Source organism: Nyctereutes procyonoides, unplaced genomic scaffold, assembly GCF_905146905.1.
Source record: "Nyctereutes procyonoides isolate TBG_1078 unplaced genomic scaffold, NYPRO_anot_genome, whole genome shotgun sequence".
In the NCBI taxonomy this organism is placed as follows: Eukaryota; Metazoa; Chordata; class Mammalia; order Carnivora; family Canidae; genus Nyctereutes; species Nyctereutes procyonoides.
The window spans coordinates 12,041,688-12,062,775 of NW_026575021.1; the positions used below are offsets into that span (position 1 = coordinate 12,041,688).

The 21,088-nt window shown below is 36.9% G+C and overlaps 1 protein-coding gene across 2 annotated transcripts in view; it reads left to right on the forward strand.

The window, feature by feature from the left end:
- GABRA4 (gamma-aminobutyric acid type A receptor subunit alpha4) overlaps positions 1–21,088 on the forward strand; it is a 223,288-nt gene that overhangs the window by 178,170 nt on the left and 24,030 nt on the right. The window contains exon 10 of one of the 2 annotated variants that reach the window (XM_055339185.1): positions 19,662–19,706. The exons of the other annotated variant lie outside the window; for it this stretch is intronic. The gene's annotated coding sequence lies outside the window, so the exon portion shown is untranslated. Of the gene's footprint in view, positions 1–19,661; positions 19,707–21,088 lie in introns of those variants that run through there. 2 annotated transcript variants of the gene reach the window in all.

The window sequence follows — 21,088 nt, forward strand, 5'->3', positions numbered from 1 at the left end:
GCATTTTCTTATACTGACTCTTATCTGGTAGGAATCCAGGGGTAAACAATTGAATAGTCAAAGGAAAGGCAATCAAAAGAGAAGTAAATGGCCTCGATAATCCATACCCTAGCTAATCAACCTCCTAATTTTTGAGTGTTGATTGGATTCACAGGCCGTGAAATGGAGTCCTCTAAAGTTTTTCTAACTAAACCTCAACATAATTTTACTTCCTGGTAAAAAACTTAGTGAAGTTTAGAAACAAAATACTAAGAGCACACCGGAGGGGACTTAGGACCTAAAGCAGAGAATAGAACAAGTGAGTATCTTGAAAAACTAGCTGATTAAGTATGGTGCTTGTTAGAAATGGTAGCCTTACACCTAAGTCTCTCTACAATTCTGAGGGTAAATAATTCTGTTTCATATCATTCATGAACTGAGTTAGGTGAACAGTTTTCTCCTTTGCACTGAGATTGATAAAATTATTTTCCATAAATTTCCAGTTATTTTCCTGCAGCATTTTACAAACCTGGAACAATATGAATTTACTAGTAGTTTTGCTTTAATTATATTTATCTTTTTGTGACTTTAAAAATAAGCTTTATTAATGATATATGCATATATAAATAATTTAGCATTAATATATTTATATTATATATATAAAGCATGGCAAGAATCAGGTGTTTTATAAATTCTGGTGATTCTAAGGATTTTTAAATTATCATTTAAGATTGAAGCATGCTGACTAGAAATTCTTTTTAAATTTTTAATTTCTTATTTTAAATTTCTGACTCTTTAAAAATAACTATTTCATTTAATACAGATTTTTTTAATACAGATTTTAAACTGAAAAATGAGCCCTAGACATTAAAAAATAGCATGGGTTTAAAAAGATGAATCTTTTCAAGGCACATAAATGTCATCAGAACTCTCAAAAGGCAGCTTTTGCCTTATGTTATCCTATTATGTATAATGTTTTGTCTGCCATAGAAATAAAATTGGTTTTTCTTTTTTTTCTTTTTTAGAGAGTGAGAGAGCACATGAGGAAGGGCAGAGGGACAGGGGGAGAGAATCTTAAGCAGGCTCTATGCTCAGCATGAACCTGATGCAGAGACTGATCTCACAACCCTGAGATCATGACCTGAGCTGAAATCAAGAGTCAGGCACTTAACTGACTAAACCACCTATGTGTCCCTTCAATTTAATTTTTATGTTATATCCATCATTACTTGATTCCATTTTTGTTGAGTTAAATAGAATTGGGCTTTCTCTGACGAGCTTACTTTGTTTAGCATAATGTTTTCTGGCTCCATTCACACTATTGCAAATGGCAAGATTTCATTCCTTTTTATTGCTGAATAATATTCAGATCTATATACACATGCCACCTACATCACATCACATCTTCTTTATCAGTTCTCAATCAATGGACACTTGGCCTGTTTTCATAATTTAGCTATTGTAGATAATGCTGCTATAAACATCAGGGTGCATATGCGGAATTTAAGAAAACAAATGAGCAAAGGGAAAAAAAAAAGAGGGAGGCAGACCAAGAAATAGACTCTAGTTGTAGAGAACAAACTGATGGTTATCTGATGGGAGGTAGGTGGGGGGGATGGTTAAATACATAATAGGGACTAAGGAGTGAACTTGTAATGAACACCTGGTGTTGTATGGAAGTATTGAATCACTATACTGTACACCTGAAACTAACATTACACTATATATTAATTAACTGAACTTTAATTCAAAACTAAGATTTTTAAAAATTAAAAAAATTTTCTAGGGATCCCTGGGTGGCGCAGCAGTTTGGCGCCTGCCTTTGGCCCAGGGCGCGATCCTGGAGACCTGGGATCGCATCCCACATCGGGCTCCCGGTGCATGGAGCCTGCTTCTCCCTCTGCCTGTGTCTCTGCCTCTCTCTCTCTCTCTCTCTCTCTCTCTGTGACTATCATAAATAAATAAAAAAATTAAAAAAAATACTTCTTAAAAAAAGTTTTCTAAAGGAAATAAATATATTTGGACTGAAAGTAAATGACCAATGATATCAAACCTGTAAAATTATGAATTTGTGGCTTCTCACCTATCTGATAGTTTGTTCTACAATGTTATTTTCAAGACTTTTCCCTTTACCTTTCTTTCCTGGGTTTTGGTTCATGTCATTTTCTCAATCCAGGTTCAAGTACCTGGCTCAGTTTGTTCAAACCCTTGTTCCCTGAAGTCCTAAGCTTCAAGCAAGATAGCCATAGGGTGAAGAGTTGGTATCATATTTAATAATATTGTATGGTACAGTGGGGAACCTGGGTGGCTCAGTTGATTAAGCGTCTGCCTTCAGCTCAGGTCATAATCTCAGTGTCCTAGGATCAAGCCCCATGTTAGGTTCCCTGCTCAGTGGGGAGTCTGCTTCTCCCTCTCCCTCTGCTCCTCCTTCCTGTTTGTGCGTGCGCACACACACACTCTCTCTCTCCCTCTCAAATAAAAAGAGTAAATACATATTGTATGGTACACTTAAAGATTTGTTTAAAAAGGGTAGATCTCATGTTAAATCTTATTACCACAATTAAAAAAGAAACAGAAGAAAGAGATTTTTTAAAAAAAGAGTTGGGGATCACAGGCCATATACATCAGAACTAAAAGCCATCCAAGAGAAATGGAGTGACGAAGAAGACACACTTTAAGTAGTGAAGTTAAGTGGGTGGTCAGAAACTGGGTAAGTAGAAACCACTAAAACTAGAACTGACTGAGGTCCGAAGAAAGAAAATAGGGAGAACACAGAGTATTAGAGTCAAGGCAAGGTGTGAGAGTAATTTCAGAATTCCTCTCTAGCCTCCTTGCAGCTTAATGAAGTCCTATTGAACAAGTGCTGAGGTCTTTCTATATCGACTCTGCCAGACACTGCCTCCTAGGATTCTCATCCTAGAGTCTTCAATAAAGGCTCTTCAACATCCCCCCAAGCTACAATTAAGTCCCCTCAATACTTTACAGTATTCCCATTGTTTTTGTTTTTGTTTTTGTTTTTTTTTACTTAATAACTCAATTCAGTAAAGGTTGAGTGCCTGCGGTGTACCAGGCATTCGGCTAGGAAATTCCTTATCAGTCTTTATTAGCCTCGTTTTCTCTCCTAAAATCACACAAGGAGAATTTTTAATGAGTAGGAGATGGAAGATGGCCCTGTTTTCTCTGTTGTAGTTGTTAGTATTCTTGTTTTTTGCAAGCCCACAATAGATGCTTGAAGTCCAGGAATTTTCTCTGCTATCCTACATATGTAGTGGGGATTTTTTGCTAGGATTCAAGTTCCTTAGATGTGCTGCTCTAGTGGTGTACTCTCCTAAGTCTGACTACTTCCTTGGAGACCAACCAATACCTGTATTACCAAAGGGACCTACAAACATCTCTTTCTCCACCCAGGCATCCTTACCTTACTGCTCTCCACTCTAGGATATGTGACATAATCTCAGTGGTTTTATGCTTTCTGTAAATGACAGGTTTCTTCAGCTGCTTCCACTTTATACCAGATGGTAAATCCTCAGGGAAAGAATTACTAAACTAGATTATTTCAGTAAGATGGGAAAAAGAAAAAAATGTATCTAAAATCTCAAAAATTTACTTGCCAGTCTAAAATGGAAGACAGTATTGAACAAGTGACTATTATTGATAAGAAAAGTGATTATGATTGTAGCTACTAGTTATACTTAGAGGATTTATTCCTTCAAAAATAAACAAGCACATTAATATGTAACTACATTTATGTACTATATTTATGCTTATCACAATATCACTTTTTAGAGAAAATAAGTGGAATCAACATTGGTGCTCAGCGTGGGTGAAATAAGTGGGTGGAGGTGGTGAAATAAAGGGTGTTGGTGAAATAGAGTGGTGAAATAAAGGATGTTGTATCTGTGCAAAGGTGTACTACATGTATACATGGGTGTTAAAATGATGTTGCTGTTGGTATGAGAAGATTTGTATAATACATACTTACGTACAAAATATGGCTTACAGGGCTACCTGGGTGGTTCAGCTGGTTAAGCACCAGACTCTTGATTTTGATCAGGTCATGATCTCAGGTTCCTTCGATTGAGCTCCTTGTCAGGCTCTGTGCTCAGCACAGGGTCTGCTTGTCTCTCTCCCTCTACTACTCCCCCCAGGCGTTCTCTCTCTCTCTCTCTCTCCCCCCCCCCCTTCTCTCTCTCTCAAATAAAATCTTAGAAAAAAATACAGGTTACAAAGAACATGAATGAATGTACACGTCCCCCAAGTTGACTAGTGGTTATGGCTTAGTAACCTAGTTGGTGGGAATTCAAGAGTTTTCAACTTTATTACTTTGTTCACTTGCATTTTTTCATTTTTTTCTAAGGAATGTGTATTTCCTTTTAACTATGAAAATAGAACTAAAAAGAACTATTTTGAATTTCAAAAAGATCTTTAGTTGCTTTCATCCACTAAATGTTTACTGTGCTAGTCACTTAGGTAGGCAGTTTACATACATTATTTTTTTTTCTTCTCACCAATCCTTAAAAATAGGTGTAAGATTTTTTTTTCTGTTTATTTTCCTTCTTTATTCTCAGAAGAAGGAAATACTAATCAGATTGACAGGAGAGTCCTGGTTCCTACTCAACAGGATTGCTGTATGGTAACAGCCTCCTCTCTCATGGGTAGTCTATCTTCCACCCTATCCATGTGAAGAAAATCTACCCCCTCAAAGGCTTTTTTTTTCCCTATTCTCTTTGATTAATATCTTAGTATGCTTGTCACTGATGTTAGTTTGGGTAGAATGTAGTTGATGGAATGAGACCAGAAACAGCACTGTCATCAGAAACAGCTCTAATTTTAGTTGTTTGTTCCCCTGCAATTAAAATTTCTGGAGGATAGAATCTGGTTGGCTTAGTTTGGGTCATGTGCCCCCTCTTAAGATCAGAGTAGGGAAGAGTCCATTATCAGAAGAAAGTATTTTAGGGGTGCCTGGGTGACCTCAGTTGGTTAAGCATCTGACCCTTGATTTTGTCTCAGGTCACAATATCAGGGATGTGAGATTGAGCCCTGAGTCTGGCTCTGCACTAGGCACGGAGCTTGCTTTAAGGTTCTCTCTCCCTCTCCCCCATCCCCCCTGCTTGTGCACGTGCTCTCTCCCTGTCTCTCTCTCTCAAGAAGAAGAAGAAGAAAAAGAAGAGTTGTAGGAGGAGGTGGGAGAGGAGGAAGAGGGGGAGGGGGGAGGAGGAAAGTATATTAAATATTCACATCTAAGGACTGGACCATAGTAGCTACTACTTTTGCTTTCTCAGTATGTTTTTCCTATGTTGCCTCTTTCTCATCTCTCCTGCCCACTACCTGATAATAAGTAAATCTATTCTCTTAGCTATGTGGTTGACTATATGATCCAAGCTGTTGACAAACATATCTGACCCCTATTTTTTTTCTAATTTCAAAATGATAACAGTTATCTTGTATCTGTCACATTGAAATCCATCACTAGGTATAAAATCTTTTCTTCAGGGATAATTATGGTGAAAAATCTAAGACATCGACTTCGCATCATGAAAATGACAGAATTGTAATGCACTGTTTTGATTTAATTAATTTTATGGAGATGATGAGTATTGACGAAGGCTAAGCGTTACTTTTGGTATCAAGCATAAACAATGATTTTGTAGTTGTTGAAATGTATTAAAGATGAGAGCAAAAGTGGCTGTTTGTATGACACATACATAGACATGCCAACCTGAAGACGAAAAAAGCCACAGCAGTTAAGGTCGTATTTATGTGTCAAGTATATGTAATCAGAAATCTGATGTTTTAAGTTCTTAGGGAACAAAATTCTGCTGGACAGCAATCTTATTCCTGCATCATTCTGTACATTTTTCTTAAACTATTACATTAGTTCTGAAATTTTTGATTTTATACTCTACATCCCCCAACCAGACTGTGAGAAAGGAACTGTGTCATTCATTTCTGTGTCTTATAACCTGGGGATGGCATAGGACACGATAATCACAGACTTACAGCAAGGGCTTTGGCTTATGTGCAGCTAAGTTGGAGTACTCAATTTACCATGTTCTAGCCCTGTAACCATGGATAAGTCATTGAATCTAATCAAGCTTAGTAAATTCTTATTTGTGTTTTGGGACTAATATTGCCTCTTTAGGGAGTATGGGAATTAGATATGACAACTTAAGTACATTTTAAATTACATTCTCTGGCATATAAATCTTAAATAAAATTTATATAGCCAATAGCTTTGGTTATTTAGCCAATATTTGAGGATGCTTAGGTGAATGTCTGCTAAGCTCTTCTTATTAATTCCCATTCTTTGCCAAAAGAATTATATACATGAATGTAAACATTTCCAGTATCTACAATGCAAGAGCAACATATATGTTTGATATTTTATTTTTGAATATATACAATTATGAAAACTCTGTGTTTTATTGAATGAAAACACATGCATAGTACATAAAAATATTACTTGAAAAGAATGGATGAGAGCCTCACAATTGAGTAAACTAGGTGGAAGGAATTATTGAATTACTACAGTGAAAATGTAGTTTAATTGATTATTCTTTTAGCTGAATTAACAGATGCTAAAAATACTGACAAATTTTAATGCAGATGGAACTAATTGATCCATCAAATTATTCAATGGATCATCAGTTGATATGATTAAGTGTGTAAGATATAAGCTATATTTCAAATGTCTGCTGATTCTATACGCTTCATATCGTGCATCAGCATCAAATGTACTTTTTAAAATTTGAGTGTAATAGTAAGAAACTATAAGTAGGTCACTCATAATTGAATTTGATAAATGGTGTTTAGTTTTAACAATACTGACTGTTCTGCTAGTTAATGAATATTTTGGTTGCGTAGTCATAAAAAATGAAACTCAAAATCTGCATGTGTTTATTTATTATCTACACTACTACTAAGAGAAAATACTGATCACTTAGAGGTTTCAGAAGATAACCTAGTTTGCTGAATGCATGGCTATTGTGCATTGAAGATTTTATTTGTTTATTTGAGAGGTGGGGGGGGGGAAGGGAGAATAAGAAGGAGAGGGACAATTAGATGCAGCATTGAGTGTGGAGCCTGACCTGGGGCTCCATCTCACTACCCTGAGATCCTGACCTGAGCCAAAATCAAGAGTTGTATACCTAACCAGCTGAGCTACCCAGGCGCCCCAGTATTGATAAAGGAAAGTTAATGATAATAGGAGATCCTATAAATCCTTTTAGGAAAAATATAAACAGTAATGATAGTGATAAGAAAGGTTTTAGCCTTATTCATGGATACTTCTGAGAAAGAATCTAGACATTTTCAAAATAACTGTTACTTTGAAATAAGAATCAAATAAAATTTGATTTTCAGTTCATACCTTATATCCTCCCCTGATAAATGACCCTTGTCTTTATTAAGAAAGGGTTCATTTCACTATGAGTCAATCATTGAAGGTATTGCAATTGTTAACTGTTGGTATAATAATTGAACATTTACTATATGCCAAGTACCATGTAATTACTTTTCAGATGTTTTTATTCATTATAGTTGTGTGCCTCCTAAGTCTCAGACACTTAAGCAGTAGGGATATAACGTAAAGAAAAACAAAAGGTGGAAAGATAGATACATTATGTCATTTAATCCTTCTCAACTTTATTACGTTGACACCAGTATCTCCATCTTCCACTTAAGAAATTGAGGAAGGAGAAGTTTAGGATTTGCCTTAGGTCATATGGCTAGTAAGGACTTAAATCAGGAACTAAAACCCTGCAGTGCCTCTCTCCACTATGATAGTCTGCTTTTCTTAGTCTGCTGCTTCTTAATTTACAGCCTATGCATTTCTTGAGAAAAGTGGAGCTGATCTACCTGCCAGCCTCTGTTCCCACATACTCTGCCTTCATTCTTTTAAGACAGATGAATTCTCTAAGTACCACTCTGAGGCCAGCCCCTCCACTTATACAGAGGATCCCTTCCTTCTTGGCCAGTTAACAACCTTGTTTTAACAATTGTCACCTTTTTCTTCTATTTTTCCTCTCTCTGTGGGATCATTTTCAGTCAGAGGACATAAGTGGTATTATTCCCCATTATTTAACACAGACACACACAGACACACCCACCCACACACACACTCTTCCTCTTTACCTCACTTTCCTGATTCATTTATCTCCTCTTTGTTAAAAACAGAATTCCTCATGAGTTATCTATACTGACTCCATCCAGTTGTACTTCTTCCATCTTCCTTAAAACCATTGAATTCAGGCTATCGCTCTTTTACTCCAGTGAAATTTCCTTATGTAAGTCCAAAGGCTTCCCCATTGCCAAATTTGGTGGTCATTTGTCAGTTCACATGAACTTATCAGTGATATTTGACACAAATCATAGCTATCTTTTCCTTGAAATTCTTTCTATAGTTGGCTTCCAGTTGACCATTCTCTTCTGCTTTTCTATTTCACTGTAGCTTTTTCTTGGTCTCCTTTACCAGTTTTTCCTCATGTGGTCAACCTTCTAATGACAGAATGATCCAGGGCTCAGTCCTGGATAATTTCCATTTCTATACTCACTTATTTGATGATCTCATTTAGTCTTAGGGTTTTAAATATAATTATGTGTCTGTAATAGATTATAGCATAGCACTCATTCATTCTCTGTGTCTCTGTAACAAGATATCATGTTTTTGCTCTTGCAGCATGACTAACATTGATCAGTGCCTCCTTGTAGGTGGAGTAGAAGTCACTACTACTATTCTTTTTTTTTTTTTTTTTTTTGGCTTGATCATATGATTGACTGGGTTAGGCCAATGAAATGTGAGCGGAAGTGACAGTATGCCAGGTCCTAAGCAGAAGCTTCATCTGTTCATACTCTTGCTCTCATTTTGTCATATAAGATGCAACTGGTATATCCCAGAAAGATCCTTCCTTCAGGAAGTATGCTCGAATAAGGAAACAGAAACAAAAGTGCAGCATTTAGCCCATATAGCAACCAAGAAGTAAGGTGAGTGAGAAATATTTGTTGTTGCAAACCAGCAAGGTTTGGGGAATGGAGTTGTCACTGCTGCAGAGTTAACCAGAATACTATTGATGTGCTAATGGCTCCCTGATTTCTACCTCTAGCCTTGCTTTTTTTGTACTCCCAAATGTTTACTGAGCAGTTCTATTAGATGACTAGTAGACATCTGAAACCTGACATACCCCAAACCAAATCTTTTTTTTTTTTGCTCCTAACTCTTTATTAGCTGCCTGTCTCATTCAGAAGTATGCAAAAATCTGTAAAATGGCTTATAAATACCTACCTGATCTTGTCTCTTATTTCTTAATTCCAGCCTACTTTCCCTTTTGTTTACTTCATCCAACCCTACTGGCCTCTTTATTGTTTATGGAATACATGCAGATCACTGTGCTCTGAGGATTTTTTTTGCTTGCCTTTGCCTCTGTCTTTTCTTTCAGTTAGCTCCGTGGTTTACTGTCTCACTTCCTTTAACTCTCTGCCCAAATACTAACTTAGTGAGGCCTTTTCTTCAGTAACCACTTCTAAATTACATATACTCATTGTCATCTATGCCCATCTCCTTTGTTTTTCTCTTTAGCATTTATTATTTGTTACATTATAGGACTTACTACTTTCTTGGTTGTTTCCTCCTCTCCCATTATAATGTATGTTATAAGACTACAGAATTCTGTGTTTGGTCTTTTCTGTATCCACAGCTCTTAGCGTACAGTAAGTTCAAGAAATACCTGTTATGTGAATATGTTGAGTTTTTTTTTTACTCCCATATATGTTATTATGAACTAAATGTTTGTGTTTCCCCAAAACTCCTATGTTGAAGTCTTAACCCCTAATGTGATGATATTTGGAGGTGGAACCTTTGGAAGGTAATTACATTTATATGAGATTATGAGGGTAGGACCCCCATGAAGGATGAGTGTGTCTTTACAAGAAAAAGAGACCAGATCTTGCTCTCTCTCCCTCTCAACGTGTAAGGGCATAGTGAAAAGTAGCAGTTTGAAAGCCAGGAAGAAGGCTCTCACCAGGAACAAATTGGCCGGCGCCTTGATCTTAGGTTTCCCAGCCTCCAGAACTGTGAGAAATAAATGTCTGTTGTTTAAGCTACCTAGTTTATGGTATTAGAGCAGCTTAAGCCAACTAAGACATAATAACTTCTTAAATTCTAAAGAAACTGCTGTCTTCTAGGTTACCAAAATGTTTGAATTTCAGGAAAAGATCACTTTCAAATCAGTGTGAAACAAGTGTGAAACATTAAACAGAAGATCCCTTGAAAACTCTTGATTTTCAGTCATGTAACATGAAGTGAGCTATTACATGATCTTGTCTTTCAGCCCGGCAGATGGATTTCCTCATGCACAGGAACAGAGGCCTCCTAATAGGGTAATTGTATTAGATTCATTTGCTTTTTAACACGTAAATTAAAAAGGAGGCAAACTGTGTACATCACTTAACTTTAAATTAGTTATTAGTGACCAAGAGAAACCCTGGATTTGTCAGAATTCTTGGAAATCCCAATTCTGCTTTTTTAAGATCTAGGTGAGAGGTGTGGCTCATATGTTTCCCAAGCTCCTCCTGGGTGCATGGAGAAGTCCAGGGGCTTATCTTATTATTTATTATTCAATTTCCAGCTACTGAAATAAAATGGATGAAGAAAGGAGGCAGAAATCCAAGAGACCTTATTCTTCCTTTCTTCTCTATAACTAATCAGTTACCAGATTTAGGAGAGGCTGTTTTTTCTTGATCTTCCCTTCTCTGCATTCCCATTGCCACTACCTTAAATTTTTAATCATTTCCCACTGAGTTTATTTCAATAGTGAGCATCCACTGCCAGGTTCACCCCTTTTCACATTATGCATACAGTTATTTCTCTGTAGTCTGTGTATCATCGGACTACTCTCCAGCTTAAAATTCTTTAGTGGCCCCTCGTGGCCACCAGGATTTAGTTCAAACACTTTGCAGGAAATGGTAAAATAAATCCCAAAAAAGTTGTGTTTTTTGCCATCATGTCATCATTACTTTGCTCTTTTATATCACATAAAATTCCTTTTAAAACTCTTTCTCGGGGATCCCTGGGTGGCGCAGCGGTTTAGCGCCTGCCTTTGGCCCAGGGCGCGATCCTGGAGACCCGAGATCAAATCCCATGTCGGGCTCCTGGTGCATGGAGCCTGCTTCTCTCTCTCTCTCTCTCTCTGTGTGTGACTATCATAAATAAATAAAAATTAAAAAAAAAAACCTCTTTCTCTCCCCACCCCCCATTTGTTTTGTTTTGGTCTCCTGGTTTTCTGCGGCTGCAAGCATGGGCTCTGTCTACAGAAGGTAGTCTTTCCCTGTCCCATACTCTTAAAGAACCAAAGGCGTAGGCTTTTCAGTCTGTCCACAGTTGTCTGTTGTCAGTTTTCTCTAATAGGCTGTATTTCATGAAGTCAGACATATGTCTTATTCACTGTTTTATCTCCAGGGCATAGGAAGGTTTCTAATATAACACATACATGTTTAGATAAAATATTCTTTCATTTATTTATTTATTTATTTATTTATTTATTTATTTATTTATTTATTTATTTATTTATTTATCTATCTATCTATCTATCTATTTATTTTTTCTTTTTAAAAGTCTCTTTATTGTTTATTAATTTATTTATTCATTTTTATTTTAAGGATTTTATTTATTCACAAGAGACACACACACACATAGAGAGAGAGAGAGGCAGAGAGAGGCAGAGACATAGGCAGAGGGGGAAGCAGGCTCCATGCAGGGAGCCTGATGTGGGACTCGATCCCGGGACTCCAGGATCATGCCCTGGGCTGAAGGCAGGAGCTACATTGCTGAGCCACCCAGGGATCCCCATATTCTTTCATTTAAATAAGTATTCTGTCTTTTCTAAAATTGCCAGTTATTGGCATCCCCATGTTTAGACAGGGACTCGAAAATAACGTTGGCCATTGGTCTGCCTTGTGTTGGTATTTTCCAGCACCATCAGGCCTCTTTGAACACCTCAGATAACAGGGATCTCAGTACCTCCCAAGAAAGTCTGTTTCCTTTTAAAATAGCTTTAATATTTATAATCCTCTTCTTCGTGTTGAACCAAAATCTACCTCTAAAGTTCTTTTCTAGTTTGTCTTACTTTTGCCGCATTGAACTCCAATCACTGTTCTTGAAGATACCATAAATAATGGAAGGTTTTGGCTCTCTATGTATCTTGCTGCTGTAACGTATTTTACTTTGCATGTGGAGAAAAAAGACATTATTCAGGAGCTTCCTATTGTACATTAATACATAACACAGGCAGTTGTTCATTGCAACATGACCCAATTAGACAAAAGCATTTAAACAGTATATTTATCATTGAATAGTAAAAGATAGTGGCAGTAAAAGTAGTGCACAGAAATGTGCAATATATTTCAGGGAAATGTGGCATTCTAAAAACTAGGTGTTATGTTTTCCATGATGAAAGATTTTAGTCTTCCTAAAGTACAATGACTTTTTGCAATTGCATTAGAGCACCAAACTGAATAGAGATGATTGTGTCAACAGTATATGACTATAATGCTAAAATTTGGCTTCAGAAAGTTTGATGCTCTGATTTGCAAAATAGTCTTATAAGAAATGATTGTCATAGCATACTGGAAGTCATATTTATACTTTCCTATAAAGAATATAACCTGTCTTTTGTTAGTCATTATCTTAACTAAGCAAACCTGATATACTTGGCAGTTTATTATTAAGTATCAAGCAGTATCACATATGATGTCTACACTTGAGGTAATGCTGTAATTGAAGTAACAAATCAGAATACTAAAACTTACAGAAACCTAATTTTATTTCAGCAATATAAGAACAACCATTATCTATTTGTAAATTAAATGAATGTTGCATCTTTATATTTAAAGAAAACATAAGCTGTCTTATATGGTGCCTTATGTTTCTGAATGAATGACTTGCTGTGTGAATTGAATAGTGAAAATGTAAATTTTACATTTCATCAAATATCTGATACATTTAACTTGCTTCTCTTTAGGAGAAGCAGAATTAGCCCTTGGAAAAATGTCCCTTTACTCACCCCTAAGAGGGCTTATTATCAGCCACCATCTTTACCCACCAACAATAAAATTTTGGGGAAGAGAGGTACAGGTAAAAAATTTTGAGCTTTCAAAATGGATAGAGATACAAAAGAGAGGAGCAGGGCGTATAGCACAGAAGGGAAAAAAAAGAATAAACTGTGTATGAAGCCATCAATACCAACAAACGATACTTTACATAAGGGATTATGGGAAACAGACAAGACTACCAATGGAAACAAGGTAAGACAGACATCACCTTCCCTTTCATTAAGCACTTCACTTTGTACCGTAGTATGACTGTCTACAAAAGATGTAGAGTGGAGAGGCGGTGATGTATGAAAATTTAATGAAACAAGAGCATCAAAGCACTACTGAGTGTAATTAGGGAGTTAGTGTAATTTCTCTGAATTTGAGGACTAGGTTAGGCAAATTTTAAATCCAACACAGAATCATTTAAAGTAGCCATGAATAGAAGAATTAAGTCCTAAGATAATGAGTTATAAATGTGGTGTTCGCCAAGGCAAGTAAGGAAGGTGGTTTTTTTCAAAGAGAACGACTTGGAAAAATTGCAAGCACCTTCCAAGAGGGGAATAACAGCTATTTGAAAATATTAAAAGGGTGAACCTATTGACTGAAAAGTAACCGTGGAAAGTATAACTCAACCAATTCTTTATCTGACTTTCTAGAAAGAAACTGTTAATGAGTCATCCATAGATTCCTTAAAAACCAGAGTATGAGGGACTCCTTGGTGGCTCAGTGGTTGTGCATCTGCCTTCGGCCCAGGGCGTGATCCTGGAGTCCCGGGATTGAGTCCCATGTCAGGGTCCATGCGTGGAGCCTGCTTCTCCCTCTGCTTGTGTGTCTGCCTCTCTCTCTGTGTGTATGTCTCTCGTGAATAAATAAATAAAATCTTTGGGCAGCCCAGGTGGCTTAGCGGTTTAGCACTGCCTTCAGCCTGGGGCCTCATCCTGGGGACCTGGGATCGAGTCCCACGTTGGGCTCCCTGCATGGAGCCTGCTTCTCCCTCTGCCTGTGTCTCTACCTCTCTCTCTCTCTCTCTCTCTCTCTCTCTCTCTCTCTCTCTCTCTCCCTCTCTCTCTCTCTGTGTGTGTGTGTGTCTCTCGTGAATAAATAAAATCTTTAAGAAAAAATAAAAACAAACAAAAACCCAGAGCATGAGAGCAAAAATCCATGTCAGTCCAAAGAGAACAACAGAATGAGGGAATTATGAGAGCACATGTTTCCCATTACTGTAGCCTTCTCTGGATAGTAAAATTAAATTTAGTTATTATCTAACTTAAATATCTCTTAATTCAGACTATCAAAATAAATAGCATGCCCTGAATAGCTTATAAACAACAGTCTGGAGGCTGCAATCTCAGATCAGAATACTGGCATGGTCAGGTGCAGGCCCTCTTCTGGGTTGCAGACTGACTTTTCACTGTGTCTTATTGTGTCCTCGCATAGTGAACAACAGGGCTAGAGGTCTCTTTGGAACCTCTTTTGTAAGGCACTAATCTCATTCATGATTGCTCCACCTTCAAGATTTAAGTACCACCCAAAGGCTCCAATACCTCCAAATACCATTACCCTTGGGGGTTAGGATTTCAAAATAGGGGGGAAGGGGGAGCACAAATATTCAGAGCATAGTAGCATTCCTCTAGATAAAAGTCCTAAAGAAGTAGGTCATAGACTGAATATGGTCTCCAGATGTTTTGTTTGCTCCGCACCTTACATAGAAATTAAATCTTCTCTTAAAAATCAGGATATTTCACATTCATAACTTAGTATTCAGCTCCTCTTTAAAAATGAGATCTGGAAATATAACGCAAGTTCCAGCGGGGCACAAAAGTCAAGTACGGTTAGAGAACATTATTTCATTAGTTCACCATGGTTTCCAACATAGCCTGTTTCTCCCAATACTAAAGCTTCGTGTTCACATGTTTGTTCTCTCTCTCTCTCTCTCTCTCTCTCTCTCTCTCTCTCTCTCTCTCTATCATGCTTACACCATGGCTTTTCTTTGTAGTAGTAGGAGGAATATTTCTCTGTATTCCTGACTCAAATGGAAAATCAAATCAGTTTACAAATGGATATTGTATTTCCTGTGTTTTAAGAAAACAACAAATACATATATTTTTGTTGAAGTCTAAAAAATGTCTCCCTGGTTCTTTTTTTTTAAATTTTATTTATTTATTCAGAGAGAGAGACACACACAGAGAGAGGGAGAGAGACAGAGATACAGGCAGAGGGAGAAGCAGGCTCCATGCAGGGAGCCCGACGTGGAACTCAATCCTGGGTCTCCAGGGTCACACCCTGGGCTGAAGGTGGCGCTAAACCGCTGAGCCACCCGGGCTGCCCATCTCCATTCTTAAGAAAGTTTCAGCCCATTTGCCACTTTTCCATTATTTTTCTAGCTTCTGTGGACATTTAAGTTATGCCTTGTGCTTTACATCCAACAGTTTAAAAAATAAGTTTTTTTTTTAAGTTTTGTAAAAAAAAATCTTATTTAAAGCTCACCACACAAACTCCTTAGGTAGTTCGGCTGCCTAGAGTCTCTGCTTATAGGAGGTAGGTACCCTGAATACTGTACCAAGCAGGCAATAGCAGTACATCATCCTGGTGTCTTAAGATTGTGAGAATGGACAGTATGACTTGAGCATCTGAAACCTAAGCAGTCCACATAAGTTGCTGGATAATAAAAGGAATTTTTATTAGGATGAAAATCAGGTACTGGATTGTGATCACTCTGCTTAAACACCTAAAGTAGCTGACTATTCTGTTTTCTTTTAAGTGAAAAATGGATTTTATTGTTTTGAATTTTTTCCATGTCAGCATTTCTTAATATATACACTTAAGGATCCTAAATAGTAAACAAAAAAATACTAAAGAATTCTGGCATAGTAGCAGTTTGAAAAAGAAGACAGTTTGGAAAGGTAATCTTTCATGTCACATCAGCTGACTCTTGTAGGTGGTGGCCTCCTCCCCGAGGGAAGCTGACCTGAGCGTGTTGTCATTGGATATGTTAGCTCTAACCTGTTTTCTGTCTTAATTCTACAAGAATTTGTATTGCCTGCCTCCCTTGTATTCTCTTCAGGGTAAGTGAAGAGATTCAAATATGCTTAGGTAAAACCTAGGTAGAGAATCAGTTTGTTGCTGAAATCATTAGCCATTTATTTGTTTTGTGTTTATGTGTAAATTCATACATGTTTGTATATACACATACATGAGTATAACTTCAAATACAAAAGATATTTGAATTCTCTGGTGGTTTCATCCATAGTCCGTATAATTGAAACTGTTTTTTTAAGAAATCATACAGAATACAGACTTTGTACCTGCCTTGTGCTAGCTCTCTTGCCTTTTTTTTTTAAGATTTTATTTACTCATTAATGAGAGACAGAGAGAGAGGCATAGAGACATAGGCGGAGGGAGAAGTAGGCTCCTCCAGGGAACTCTGGGACCACTCCCTGAGCCGCAGGCAGACGCTCAACCACTGAACCACCAGGTGTCCCAATCTCTTGCCTCTTAAGTTCATAAATTATGATTTGGCAGGAGTGGGGAGATAATTATGTAAGTACATAAAGTCTAAGGACTAAATTTTATTGAATTACAATCATGTTCATGAACTGTTAGAAATGGTCAGGAGTAGGATAAGAGACCTTTTGTGCATGAAGGTTTAAATGTTACAGTCCTCTGGAAAATACATCAGAGAAAATTTTAGGACCAACTAGACTACTTGGGTCACTATTGGTAGGAATAGGATTCTATCCTTGGGTCTGCTGTAAAACCATCTAACATAAAGGACACACATGCACACTGCCCCCCCCTCACACACAAATAAGCAAATGGAGAATGTCTTTCTAAGTTCATGAAGTTACACCCTTTTAAAAAGGGAAAATTGAAACTATATGTGTGTGTGTGTGTGTGTAGCTATTATGTGTGTATATATAGCTTTCATGTGTGTATGTATACATATATGTATTTTTTTATTTAACTGGAAAGACATACACAAACTGTGATGTATAACACTCTTCTTACTTCCTGATTTCCTTATCTTCTCCAGTATGGCCCTATGTCTGGATTCCTATCTTGACTTAGCTCTATTAGGAATCATTCATTCAGCAAATGTTTACTGAAGAACTTTTATATGTAAGATACTCCATAGGAGCTAGGAATTAAAATATGAATAAAAGAGTTCCTATTCTTAATAAGTTTACAATTAAGTGGGAAAAATCAGGCAAGCATTGTTATTAATAAAGTTTGGTAAATACAGTTATGGAGCTAAGAAGCCTTTTGTTCTCTGCTGGGCACCATATTCCATTGTCACTTTATTTCTCCTCTCATTAAACAACGTATAAGTCATTTCTCATTAGACCGCAATGATTATTATCATCGTTATTTACATATGAGGAGAATGAAGCATGGGAAGTTTGTGCCTGGCTAAGGTCACATGGTTAATCAAGTTGCAGAGCTGAGACTAGAATTTCCTGGATCTTGCATCCAGGATCATACTGGTCATAGAGTTATTTGCAGTCTCACCAATATGCTTTTAAAAAATGTAGACAATAGGCAGATAGGTGACAGTCATGATTAAAGAGATCAGTAAGGTGCTTTAATAGATGATGGGATTTTTAGGCCTCTTGTAATTCACTCTTCTCAACAACTTTGACCTATAGTTAGAATCTCTGATTTCTCCTGGGCTCTCTTGATTTTTAATCCTTAATACTTCCAAAGGTCTGAGAAGGGCATAACAAAAAGCAATTCATCATGTTGGCCAGCAGAGATCCAGATTTCCCTGGGGCAAAGCAATGAACCTTTGAGTTTCAAACAGCTTGGGATATCAAGTCCAAACATTCAGATTCAGACAAAACTAAAAAGGACCTAATAGCTCCTGAAAATATATTCTCAGCCTTAATTCTGTTCTTACTTCCTCAGCAAGAAACAGTGTTACCGTAACACATACAGGAGCAGTTCAGCAATCTCCTCTGTCCTGGGACCAGGAGAACAGAGGAGGGGTGAGTGACCAATTAAAGCGATACAATCTATATGTGGAAGGAAGAGGAGACTGTGTATTTAGTAAAGGCCATTTCTAATGTGCCTCTGGAAGCTGTGCCAGCTCTTTAATGGATACCTTGGCTGCATGAAAACAGCAGGAAACTATATTGCACTCCAGATGCTACCATTTAGGTGGCCCCCTGCTACTGGCTCTGCTGACAAGTACACATAGGAGTAAGGGCTATTTTTCAGGGAGCTCTGGCTTCTGCTGGCATAGCATCGTTTTTTAAAGCCTTTTCTACTCACTTAAAAAGGATGTGATTAAGAAAGAGCTGAGGCCCTGCTAAGAGAACACTTAGCTTGATATGTAACCCACCTGCCTTCCAAGAAGTTTTCTTGTGGTTTGATTTGCAGGCAGCTTAAGTGACTGAGAAATTAAGGGTCAGAGTGGTTTTAAGGGTCAAAAGGAGGAGGAGTTCCCCAGCCCAGCTGGAAGGTAGATTTTACTGTAATTTGCTTCTGCATATACTCACCAGCGTGATTCTGAGTTCTCTTCTAGGCATCTGGACACTTCAAAAACCTTTCTCATATATTTTTTTTTCTTTGTTTCTCTCAGTTGACTTTTCAGTAATTTCCTCAGATTTACTTTCTTGTTCAGTAATTCTCTCTTCAGCCATGACTGCCTTTAAACTCATTCATTGGATTTTAATTTTTAATTTTTAGAAATTCTGCTTCATTCCTTTTCGAATCTTCTTAGTCATTGTTTATAGTTTCTTGTTCACAGGATATTTTAAGGCTTTAAAAATTCTGTAAGGTAATAAATATGTTATCTTAGAGTCTGTCTCTGATAATTATATTATCCGAAATACTTGTAGGTCTGTTTTATTATTTCTTCTAGATCTTGCCTTGGTGCCTTGTTTCCTGCATATTTGGTACTTTGTCTATGAACAATGATTTTCCTTAGATTTTTAACTGTGGAATCCTTTGAGATCTGGTGTAGAAGTGTGTTGTTCTGGAGAGGATTTACATTTACTTCTCTAAGTCTAGGATCTCTAAATTATATTCTCAACTTGAGGGCTTTCAGACTACCAAGACAGTGTGAAATTGGGCTATAAAACCTGCAGGAGGGCCAGTTGGTGGTTCCAAAATCTTAATCACCATTTTTAACCAATGTTCTCCAGGCAATTTCAAGGTTTAAGATAATTAGTTTTCTTCCAGTTTTCTACAGAGTGGTTTATATCTGGTTGACCCTTTCCCTAAACATATAACTCTGGAATCTTAGTTAAAAGAAGATGGATTTCCTGCCTTAGACAAGTTTGGGTCTTGGTTACTAGTTTCTGCACATGATTAAAGCATGAAAACTGAAGCTCATTCACTTTTTGAGGAAAAGGTCTCAGAATAAATGCTGCTTAAAACTGGGCATTTGTCTGGGTTCCACTATCACTGAACCTTGCTTTGAGGATATACATACTTTTCTATGTCCTGCCTCTTTACTACAAAGAGAAATCTTAATCAGGAACATACTAGAAAGGAGATTTGGACACATACATAGCTATTCTTATAATTTACTAATTTACTTTTTCCCCCCTGAGGTAGAACGTCTCTTTATTATCTTTACCCTGTGATTTCAGCTTTATTACCAGAACTTCTGGAGATTGGAAATATATGAAACTTTCAGCACTTAAAAAAACCTACACAGACTATCTGCATGTTTAGGCACTTGACAGTATGCAGAGACATGAACGGACTATTCTGTGACTCCTGCCCAGCACATGGCCAAGATAACGTCTAATTGAGACACAGAGGGAGACTGACTTTACAAGTGCCATGCCAGCCACTCACTTGTCTAGATTTTCTATGCTTTGTGACTCTCAGTTTAGAACATTGGAAACTCTACTAGATTATCTTAAATTGCTACAAAGAGATTTTCACCAAACTTTGAATAAATACTGCTTCAGTTTCTAAAAAATAGTACTGTAAGAAATGGTTATATAATGAAATTACAATGAAGTATTGTGCTTACAAATAAAATCCAAAATCCTTTGTGTCCAGCAAGGTTCTGCATTACTGGCTCCTGTCAACCTTTTCTAACTTACCTGTCGCTAGCTTCCCTCTGGTTTACAATGCTTCCGACACACTGAGCTTCTTTCAGTTTTCTACCTCAGGGCGGCCTCTATGTGTGTTGCATCATCTCTTAGAATTTCCTTTCCTCTCTTCTACTGGATCATTGTATTGTCTCACCCTAAATGTCTTTTCTTCAGAAAAATTTTTCCCGCCTACAGAATATTAACATTACTTTTCTGTTCCCATTTTCATAATACTTAGCATTTTTATAGGATTTATCACATAGTGTAATTATAAAAGATTGTGATTGTTCAATGATTTGCTTCCCCACTGTGCTTTGTAAACTCTACAATGGCAAATAGTGCATGTTTTTTTACTGTTATTTCAATAAATACTCAAATTTACAAATAATAGCAGAACATAAAATCTTCTAATTTTGTCTGCTTTAAAATGAAGATGATAACTAACTTCCGTGTTTTCTGATGAAAATTAAAAGAGAATAAAATATCGATACAAGAAGTGGGTTATAAAATAGACACACAAATATTAAGTGGCATGCAATGCATTCTATCACCAATAAACAAATTCATATGTATGCTTCAGTAAAACTCTAAGTGATGTGTGTCATAGACCTAATTTGTTGCTTTTAAGTAGTTGAAACAATAAATGAGGGAATATAAATATCTGACAACACTGTGAGCTGATAATGGAGGAATGAGCTAGAATTTCCTACTGTGAGAGAGAACAGCAAACTCAGTGAAGAGAAGGAATGAGTGTTTCCAGAAACTAGTAGAAAACCACACGTAACTAGAATGCAGAAAGTGAATATATTTGTCAATGTGATGTTGCTGATTAAGTGAACAGGATCATAAAAGCCATATATATATATATATATATATATAAAGATTTTATTTATTTATTTATTTATTTATTTATTTATTTATTTATTTATTTATTTATTTATGAGAGACACAGAGAGAGGCAGAGACGTAAG